Consider the following 10,439-nt stretch of genomic DNA (forward strand, 5'->3'; position numbering starts at 1 on the left):
CTTGCCCAAGATCAAGGTGGCTGTTCCTGTTGCCTCCGTGTAAGTGTTTTGTTTCTTCTCTTTGTCTTTTGTGATGTCGTCGACTCATGCGCTTGCTTGACCGAGTGGATTCTAGAGCTTTCAATGTTGCGACTTCTGCAACATCCATGGAAGTCAACGAGGAGCATGGTGATGCGGAGACTGCAGACGCGGCTACTTCTCGGGCGGGTATGATACCATAGCCACATTCATGTCCTATCAATTGCTTCTCTAGTCGATTGGGTTCTTACTGTCGAGTGTTTGTAGCACCACATGTTATCCAGCTTCCTGACGATGATGATGAGGATGTGCCCCAGAAGAACACCGAGAGGGGAGGCAGAACTTTGAGCAAGAGGACTTCTCGCTCAGCATCAGAACCTGTGGTCCAACAACTTGATGATCCAGTACGGACTTCGGTCTCTTTTGCTAACTCTCTGTCGACTGGCCAACCCTCAGCGTCGACTGCTCAGGCTCCTACCCCGATCGTGCAAGTTCAAGCTTCAGCTCCACTAGCCATGTCATCAGTTCCATCATCTCCTTTATTTGTTTCTCACCATGTCCCAGAAGACCAAGTAGGAGCTGCCAAGGAGGCCATGATCCAAGAAGGTGTAATGATGGACCGACTGAAAGTGGTGTATGACAACAGCAAGGCCGCCTATGACGCCAGCTCTGCCCTCCAAGCCATTGTCCGAGTAAGTGGGATTGTAAGTTGATTTCCGATTGGCTTTCAGCTTGACTTTTGCTCTGTTAGGATATGCTATCTGAAAACTGATGCTTTATTATTCATAAGATGTCTGTGGTTGAGCGTTTTGTAACCTTATGTGCATCTATCATGAGTTTGCATCTTGTATCGTTCACCCACTAGGCGTTTGTCTCTTGCTTTGTAGCTCTTTCACTTGAGTCGACCAGGTCGTGTCGAGTGAACTCTTGAACCAGTGGGGGCATGCTGAGTGCACCCACTGGGTGTAGTCCCTGAGACCGTCGTCGAATGTTTGATTCGGCGAGGGTCTTTGCGAAATGTTTGTTTGTAGTACTTCCACTCGGTTTAAACAGGTCGTGTCGAGTGGGAACCAGACCAATGGGGGCACGCTTAGTGCACCCACTGGGTGTAGTTCCCGAGACCGCGATCGACTGCGGGCAGTCGGTGGTGGTCTGAGAACAGATGTTGTTGTTGTTGTTGTTGTTGTTGTGTTTGTTTGTTTTTTGTTTTTACTCCTTCCACTCATGTTGGGCGGACCATGCCAAGTGGGAAATCGAACCAGTGGGGGCACGCCAAGTGCACCCACTAGGTGTAATCCCCGAGACTACCGTTGAATGTTTGATTCAACAGTAGTCTTAGAACTCTTTTTGTCATAATAATCTGACTTTGCATCTTATCACTCAGAAGTGACCGATCCTTGTTTCTATCGATTGACGTGTCTTGTTGTTGATTGCAGAAATCTTGTGAACTTGGAACCAAATTTGCTGATCTGGAGAAGAAGCAGATCGAACTCAACCTCGATCTGGAATTGGCCAAGAAGAACCTGAAGAAAGCCCAGGATGAAGCTGCTGCCATGGGAGGTAACAACTTGTCGACTGCTCGCCTTGTGATCTTTTTCCTTTCATTCTTTCAACCGAGTGATTCCACTCGAACAGATGTGTGTAGTGAAAACCGTCAACTCCAAGCTCGTCTGAAGAATGTTATTTCTCTAGACAAAATGAAGCAGGCTCTGGAGCAAAAAGACCTTGACCTAGCAACGGCGCAGAGGACAGCGCAGGAGAAGACAGAACTTGCTGACAAGAAGTTGGCTTCAGTTGGAAAGCTAGAAGAAGAGAACGCCAAGTTGAAAACCGCTGTTGATGAAGATAAGAAGGAAGTCGTGCAGTTGAAGGAGGAGAAGGTGGCCTTGGCGAACAGAGTTGAAGTTCTCACTCGGAAGAGAGATGAACTGGAAACTTATCTGGGAGGTCTTGCCAAGAAGACGTTCCTCGTGCTTGAAGGCACTTTTCTCTATCCGACTGACTACAGAAAACCTTTCCATTATGTTATTGTCACTTCAACACTTTTTTGTGTATGCAGAATTCTGTCAGAACTTCGAGGAAGAAACTGGGCGGATCGAGACAGGCCTGGACCCCATCAACTCTCCCGTCAAGGACGAAGCTGCAATGAATGTGCTGCGACTGGAATCTCCCTTGCCAGTGTCTTGGATTACACCGCTCGACTGAAGGTCGCGCTATCCCAGATCGACAAGGAGTTATGGCCAGGGGATGTGCTTCTGAACGACCTCGAGTCACTGATGACTTGACTCAACAACATCTCAGACTGAGTGCAGGCATGGAAGAAGTCAGCTGCCCGCTGCGGTGCTGACGTGGCTTTGTCACTCGTCTGCGTTCATTGCAAGGAAGTCAAGAAAGAGAAGCTGGCGGCTCTTAAAGTTGCCAACACCAAGAAGCTTCAATTCCAATCCTTCATGGAGACCTTCATCGACGCAGCTACTTGTATTGCAGACGGTATCGACCTGGACAGTTTCGTCGAGCCAGCAAGTCCTCCTCCTGCCGAGTGAAAAACTTGATAACTTAACTTTATTTTCCTCGGAATGCCGAGTGATGCTGTAATCATTAAACTCTTTCGGGCTTGACGCCCGAGTACTTCTGCTGGTGGTTCTGAACCCACATGGATTTATCCGAACTTGGTTGCTTTTTTTGAATGTAGTCGCTTTGTCTTTATTATCTTCAGATTTTTTTTGGCTTATGTGAATCTAGGATCATAGCCGAGTCTTCGAGTGGGAAGATTGTTCTCCACTCAAAGTAGATGTTGTACTTGTGGCACAGATCGGAGTGCAACGAGACGTTGTACTTGTGGTGCAGCTCCGAGCGCAACCATATGTTGTACTTGTGGCGCAGCTTTAGAGAGTGCGCCCGAACTTCTGAGTGAGAAGATTGTTCTCCCACTTGGAATATGTTTTGTAGCTTAGGCGAGTACGGGATCGTAACTAAGCCCCCAAGCGAGAGGGTTGCTCTTCACTCGGAGTGTTTATGAAACTTAGGCGAGTACGGGATCGCAGCTAAGCCCCCAAGTGGGAGGATTTCTCTCCACTCGGAGTAGTTTTTGAAACTTAGGCGAATCTGGTTCGCAGCTAAGCCCCTGAGTGTGAGGATTGCTCTCTACTTGGAGTAGTTTTTGTAACTTAGGCAAATCTGGTTCGTGGCTAAGCCCCCGAGTGGGAGGATTGCTCTCCACTTAGAGTAGTTTTTGAAACTTAGGCGAATCTGGTTCATAGCTAAGCCCTCGAGTGGGAGGATTGCTCTCCACTCGAAGTAGTTTTTGTAACTTAGGCGAATACGGGATCGTAGCTAAGCCCCCGAGTGTGAGGATTGCTCTCCACTCGGAGTAGTTTTTGTAACTTAGGCGAATACAGGATCGCAGCTAAGTCCCCGATTGGGAGGATTGCTCTCCACTCAGAGTAGTTTTTGTAACTTAGGCGAATTTGGTTCACAACTAAGCCCCGAGTGGGAGGATTGCTCTCCACTTGGGGTAGTTTTTGTAACTTAGGCGAATCTGGTTCGTAGCTAAGCCCCGAGTGGGAGGATTGCTCTCCACTCGGAGTAGTTTTTGAAACTTAGGCGAGTACGGGATCACAGCTAAGCCCCCGAGTAGGAGGATTGCTCTCCACTCGGAGTAGTTTTTGAAACTTAGGCGAATCTGGTTCGCAGCTAAGCCCCCGAGTGGGAGGATTGCTCTCCACTCGGAGTAGTTTTTGTAACTTAGGCGAATCTGGTTCGCAGCTAAGCCACCCACTAGGGGATTTGAACACATGTGCTTATGTGAAAACAATCATTAAGATACTGCAAAATCATGTCTTTGATAAGCAACTGAAGGATTCTTATTACAACTCGTCGATCCGAATGTAAAATGGCGGAGCAAATCCACATTCCACAAGCGTGGCTCGTCTTCTTTCTTGGCTACGTTGTAAAGGTGATACGCCCCGTTGTGGAGCACCTTGGTGATGATAAAGGGCCCTTCCCAGGCTGGAGCGAGCTTGTGAGGCCGTTTCTGGTGCACTAGGAGCACAAGGTCTCCTTCCTGAAATGCTCGACCTCTGATATTTCGGGCATGGAACTGACGTAGGTCTTGTTGATAGATGGTCGACCGGATCAAAGCCATTTCTCGTTCCTCCTCTAGGAGATCAACTGCGTCTTGACGTGCCTATTCTGCTTCAGCTTCTGAGAAGAGTTCCACTCGGGGGGCATTGTGCAGCAAATCACTCGGAAGCACATCTTCATCACCATATACCATGAAGAAAGGGGTTCGATTAGTCGACCGATTGGGAGTTGTTCTCAATCCCCACAGGACAAATGGCAACTTAGTCACCCAAGGTCCAGCTGCGTGAATGAGGTCGCGCATCAATCGGGGTTTCAGCCCTTGTAGGGTCAAGCCATTCGCTCTTTCCGCCTGCCCATTCGACTACGGGTGTGTAATGGATGCGTAGTCGACCCTAGTGCCTTGGGAAGCGCAGAATGCTCTGAACTCATCAGAATCAAAGTTGGAGCCATTATCTGTGATAATGCTGTGAGGGACTCCATATCGGAATATCAACTCTCTGATGAAGCTAATGGCATTGCTTGAATCAAGATTCTTGATAGGCTTGGCCTCGATCCATTTGGTGAACTTGTCGACTGCTACGAGCAAATGGGTGAAACCGCTTCTGCCGGTCTTGAAAGGTCCAACCATGTCCAACCCCCAAACTACAAATGGCCAGACGAGTGGAATAGTCTTCATGGCTGATGCAGTCTTGTGAGACATGTTTGAGTAAAACTGGCAGCCTTCACACTTATCGACTATATCTTTAGCCATCTCATTCACACGCGGCCAATAAAATCCCGCTCGATATGCTTTGGCCACGATGGTCTAAGAAGACGCGTGGTGACCACAGGGCTCCGAGTGAATGTCATTTAAGATCGGTCGACCTTCTTCTAGAGAGATGCAACGCTGAGCCACTCCGGTAACACCTTCTCTGTAAAGCTGTCCACTTATCACCGTGAAGGCTTTGGATCCGCGGACGATCTGGCGGGCCTCATCTTCATCCTCTGGGAGCTCCTGCCTGAGCAGATACGCAATATATGGCACCGTCCAGTCGGGAGTGATCACTAAAACCTCCATGATCAAGTCGACTACTGCTGGAACTTCAATCTTAGTCGGATTGGTTGAACTTATCGGTTGCGGGGCTCTTCTGTAAAGGGATCTTCTTGGACTGATGGGGTATGAAGATGCTCTAAGAACACATTACTGGGAATAGGCTTCCGAGTGGAGCCTATCTTCGCCAGATCATCAGTTGCTCGATTCTTGAGTCGGGATATGTGGTGGAGCTCCAACCCTTCAAACTTCTTCTCTAATTTTCTCACTTCATTGTAGTAACCAATCATGGCAGGGCTCCTGATGTTCCACTCCTTCATTACCTGATTGACCACCAAATCTGAGTCGCCATAGACCATCAGGCAACGGACACCGAGTGAGATGGCCATACGCAACCCATAAAGAAGTGCTTCATACTCAGCTTCATTGTTTAAGGAGTCGAAATCAAAGTGAATCTGGAGGACATAACTGAGTTTATCGCCTCTTGGGGACATCAGGACCACTCCAGCACCAGATCTATTCGACATCTTGGACCCATCAAAGAACATAGTCCAATGTTTTGAGTGAACTTGAATCGGCTGCTGCTGCTCGACCCACTCAGCCAGAAAATCTGCTATTGCCTAAGACTTGATTGCTTTCTTTGCTTCGAACTTGACATCCAAAGGAAGGAGTTCAATCGCCCACTTGGCCACTCGACCGGTTGCATCTCGATTGTTCAGAATTTCTGATAATGGAGCGTCGCTGACGACTGAAATCGAGTGGTATGCGAAGTAATGTGCAACTTTCTTCGTGGTCAAATAAATCCCGTAGACAAGGTTTTGGTAATGCGGATACCTTTGCTTGGACGGAGTCAAAACTTCAGAAATATAGTACACCGGGCATTGAACTTTGTAGACTTTGCCTTCTTCTTCCCGCTCGACTGTGAGCACTATGCTGACAACTTTTCTAGTGGTTGTGATATATAACAATAGAGGCTCTTTGCTGACTGGGGCAGCAAGCACCGGCTGGGTGGAAAGCAGGGCTTTGAGCTCTACAAACGCTGCTTCGGCTTGGGGAGTCCACTCGAACTTGTCAGACTTCTTCATCAGTCGGTAAAGAGGCAATGCCTTTTCACCGAGATGAGAGATGAATCAGCTCAATGCAGCCAAACAACCAGTAAGCTTCTGAACATCATGCACACGCACAGGGCGTTTCATTCAGAGAATTGCTCCAATATTTTCTGGGTTTGCGTTGATTCCTCGTCCGGAAATGAGAAAACTGAGTAACTTTCTGCCCGGGACTCCGAATGTGCATTTCGACGGATTGAGCTTGATATCATATCTTCTTAGGTTGGCAAATGTTTCAGCGAGGTCAATCAGCAAGTCAGAACCTTTACGTGACTTGACCACGATATCATCCATGTATGCTTCCATGTTCCGACTGATTTGAGTGAGCAGGCACTTCTGAATCATGCGCATGAATGTGGCACCAGTATTCTTGAGGCCGAAGGGCACGGTAATATAACAAAAGCACCCAAATGGGGTGATGAAGGCCGTTTTTATCTCATCGGGTCCATATAGTCGGATCTGATGGTACCCGGAACACGCGTCCAAAAGGGAAAGACGCTCACACCCCACAGTTGAGTCAACAATCTGGTCGATGCGGGGGAGAGGGAAGTGATCTTTCCGGTATGCCCGATTGACGTGCTTGAAATCGATACACATACGAAGTGAATCATCTTTCTTGGGGACCATGACGACATTGGCGAGCGACTCGGAGTGGTATATCTCGCGGATGAACTTAGCTGCCAAAAGTCAAGCCACCTCTTCACCAATTGCCTTCCTCTTCTCCACGGCGGACCGACGGAGGTGTTCCTTGACAGGTTTTGCTTTTGAGTCGACACGCAAATGGTGCTCAGCCAACCCCCTGGGTACACCCAGCATGTCAGATGGTTTCCATGCGAAGATGTCCTAGTTCTCACGGAGGAACTGGATGAGCGCTTCTTCCTATTTACTGTCGAGTGTTGTTGAGATGTGAGTCGGGGCAGCATTGGGGTCTTCCGGGTGAATGTTGACGGGCTTCGTTTCTCCGGCCAACTGAAATGCGGACTCTGAAGCAGGCTTCTTAGCTCGCAACAAATCACTCGGATCTGCATTCTTCTTATATTCTTCTATCTCTACTGCTGCCATCTGCTCGTCGGCAATCTTTGAGCCTTTTTTGAAGACATTCCTCTGCTCTCTGCCGATTCCCTGTGACCGTGATCACTCCTCTGGGCCCTGGCATCTTCATCTTAAGATATACGTAACACGGTCGAGCCATGAAACGAGCATACGCGGTTCTGCCCAGAATTGCATGATATGCACTATGGAAATCTACCACCTCAAATGTCAACTTCTCCTTGCGATAATTCTTTGAATCACCGAAAACCACATCAAGGGTGATCGGACCGAGTGAATATGCTTTCTTTCCTGGGATGACTCCGTGGAATCGCATGTTGCTCTCACTGAGCTTGGACATCGGAATGCCCATCCCTTGGAGGGTCTCAGCATACATAATGTTCAATCCACTGCCACCATCCATTAGAACCTTGGTCAGTCGGGTGCCCCCAACGACTGGGTCGACCACCAATGCTTGCCACCCGGGGGTAGCAACGTGCTCTGGGTGATCGGACTGGTCGAATGTAATGGGAGTTTTTGACCACTTCAAATACGTCGTGGTTGCCGGAGGAACCATGTCCACTTCTCCGTTGATAACTTTCAGTCGACTTTTGCTCTCCAAGTCAGCAAAAATCACCAAAGTAGCATTCACATTGGGGTAACCATCATCTTCTTCTTTCTCTTCCTCCTTATTAGAGTCCTTCTCTAGGGTCTGACCCTCTCTGAACTGCTAAATCAGGAGCCGACACTGTCGAGTGGTATGCTTGGGTAGAATCAAGTTAACTCCTCATCTTTTTTCATGTGTATGTGACACGGTAAATCGAGGACGTCGTTACCGACCCAATCCTTCACCTTCTTGGGCACCCACGACCCCTTAGGTTTTCCTTTGAATTTTCCTTGATTCAGAACTACAGCCTTGGCGGGACCTGCAACTTCAGCCTTGCGCTTCTGCTTCCGACCAGAATTTCCACCTCCAGTGTCCTGGGCAACTGGTTTTCCTTTGCCGCTGCGGAGTCGGTCTTCCTCTTCGCCGTTAGCATACCGAGTGGCTATTTCCATTATTTGGGCCAGAGACATGTCTCCTGACCGACCAAATTTCAGGTTGAGCTCTCTGTATCGGACACCCTCTTTGAAGGCGCAAACTGTCTGGTGCTCTGACACATTTTTCTACAGTGTGATGAAGTGTAGTCCATCTCTGGATGAAGTCTCTCAAAGTCTCATTCTTCTTCTAAACATAGTGCTGCAATTCAGTCAGCCCAGCAGGTCGCTTGCAGGTGCCCTTGAATGTTTTGATAAACACTTGAGCTAACTCTTCCCAACAGAAGATACTTCCAGGGGCCAACTGATTCAACCAAGCTCTGGCCGAACCCTCAAGCATCAGGGGGAGGTGCTTCATGGCTACATCATCGTTGCCTCCACCAATCTGCACAGCCACTCGGTAATCTTCTAGCCACGTGTTAGGCTTCGACTCACCGGTGAACTTACTCACACCCGTCGCCAACCTGAAGTTGGGGGGAATCTCAGCAGCTCGGATGGCTTTGCTGAAACACCCGGGCCCAGAAACAAATGCTCTGCTTCCAATCGGACAGTCTCTGTCTTATCCTTTTCTATGTGCCCGATCCCTTTCGACCAAACATTGTACGAGGAGTGATCTCGCATCAAACCTAGGCTCTCTTGGGTCAACTGTAGCCCTTCGCTCATCACCATACGGACGCCTATCATCATATCGTCGGGGCGCGTATGTTCCGCCCCTCGGAGGGGGCGAAGGCACTCGACGGTGGTCATCACGGGCATATCGATGATCATACTGTCTGTGGCCTCGCCCCAGGTACTGGTCCTGGCGGCGACCACAATCGTCACGCCGCGGAGGCAATCTTGGGCTATGCGCCGACTAAATTGTGTCTGCAACCACCGATCTGCTATGGATCCTGTTGCGCGACTCAGAAATAACCGAGTTTTGTTCCCCCGCTGCCCGAAGCAGCGCTCGGATCTGCATCAAACCTCTGCCAGCTTCTGAATGAGAGGGCTGAATTGATTCTGCTATATGCGATGTAGCTGTAAGATTCTGGATCGAAGTGCGCTATACCTGAGGTTCAGGCGGAAACAACTGCCGCGGCTGTCGACTGGATTCAGGGATCTGTCGACGAGCACGTTCATCGAGTGAGTGTTGGAGATTTTCCAGACGCGCGTGCTCAGCTAAAGTAGCTAGGGGCGCAACCTCCAAGGCCCGAGCCTCAGAGGTTTCCCCAATGATGGCGGTGTGGAGTGCCTCCATGTTGCGACGATGCAGCTCTTCCCTTTTGCTCCGAAGTGAGAGCTTCAGGATGATATTCATCGTGATCATGCGACGGGCCATCGCCGCCGCCGCGACGGAACCCAGGCGGGATGTGAGGCGAGTTGACCATGAGGACTTCCGCCGCAGGGTCACTACTTCCGCACTCGAAAAGAGTGTCCATGGAACCAGTCGACAGGTCGAATGGTCCGCAGAGGGATTCGTTGGGCTCGATGGCCGCAACTTGAGGGGTGGCCGACTAGCGAGCCACCGTGTGCTTTACCCACCGCTGAAGCCGCGATCGACCGGACCGCTTGCGGGGGCGTACAGCGAGGAGAGTGGACACCGCGGGAGCCGATCGATACTGGGTCGATGGCTACCGTAGGAGGACGTCGCAGGCACTCGCGCGGAAATGCGCCGCCCCGCGGATGGGAAGGGCCTCGACGTCAAGGGGGGCTTCTTGGAGCAAGGCGGAGTCATCCGCGATGAAGACGAGCGCGCCGAGACGGATCTCGTGGCCCAAAGCCAAACCACCGCCGGAAACCATGTTGATGGAGATTGGAAAAACTGCAACCTCACCGGAAGTCGCTAAGACACCAGCCCCACGGTGGGCGCCAACTGTCGTGGGAGTAAATCTGACAGTAAGGATATGGGGTACGAAGGAGGAGGCAATGTCCTAGGTACGGCAAGGTTGTACACACGAGTTTTACGAGTTCAGTCCCCTCTCGGAGGAGGTAACAGCCCTATGTCTCGGTGCCCTGAGGCTTGTCGATTGGAATATGTGTGTGAGTTAAGGGGGTGCCAACCCTTGTGCAAGAGGAGGGGGTGGCTTATATAGAGTGCGCCAGACCCCTCCAGCCCTCAGTTACACAGGGTTCAATCTAAGTTAAGACATGGACGT

Source organism: Triticum urartu, chromosome 5 (assembly GCF_003073215.2).
Source record: "Triticum urartu cultivar G1812 chromosome 5, Tu2.1, whole genome shotgun sequence".
NCBI classification, from domain to species: domain Eukaryota; kingdom Viridiplantae; phylum Streptophyta; class Magnoliopsida; order Poales; family Poaceae; genus Triticum; species Triticum urartu.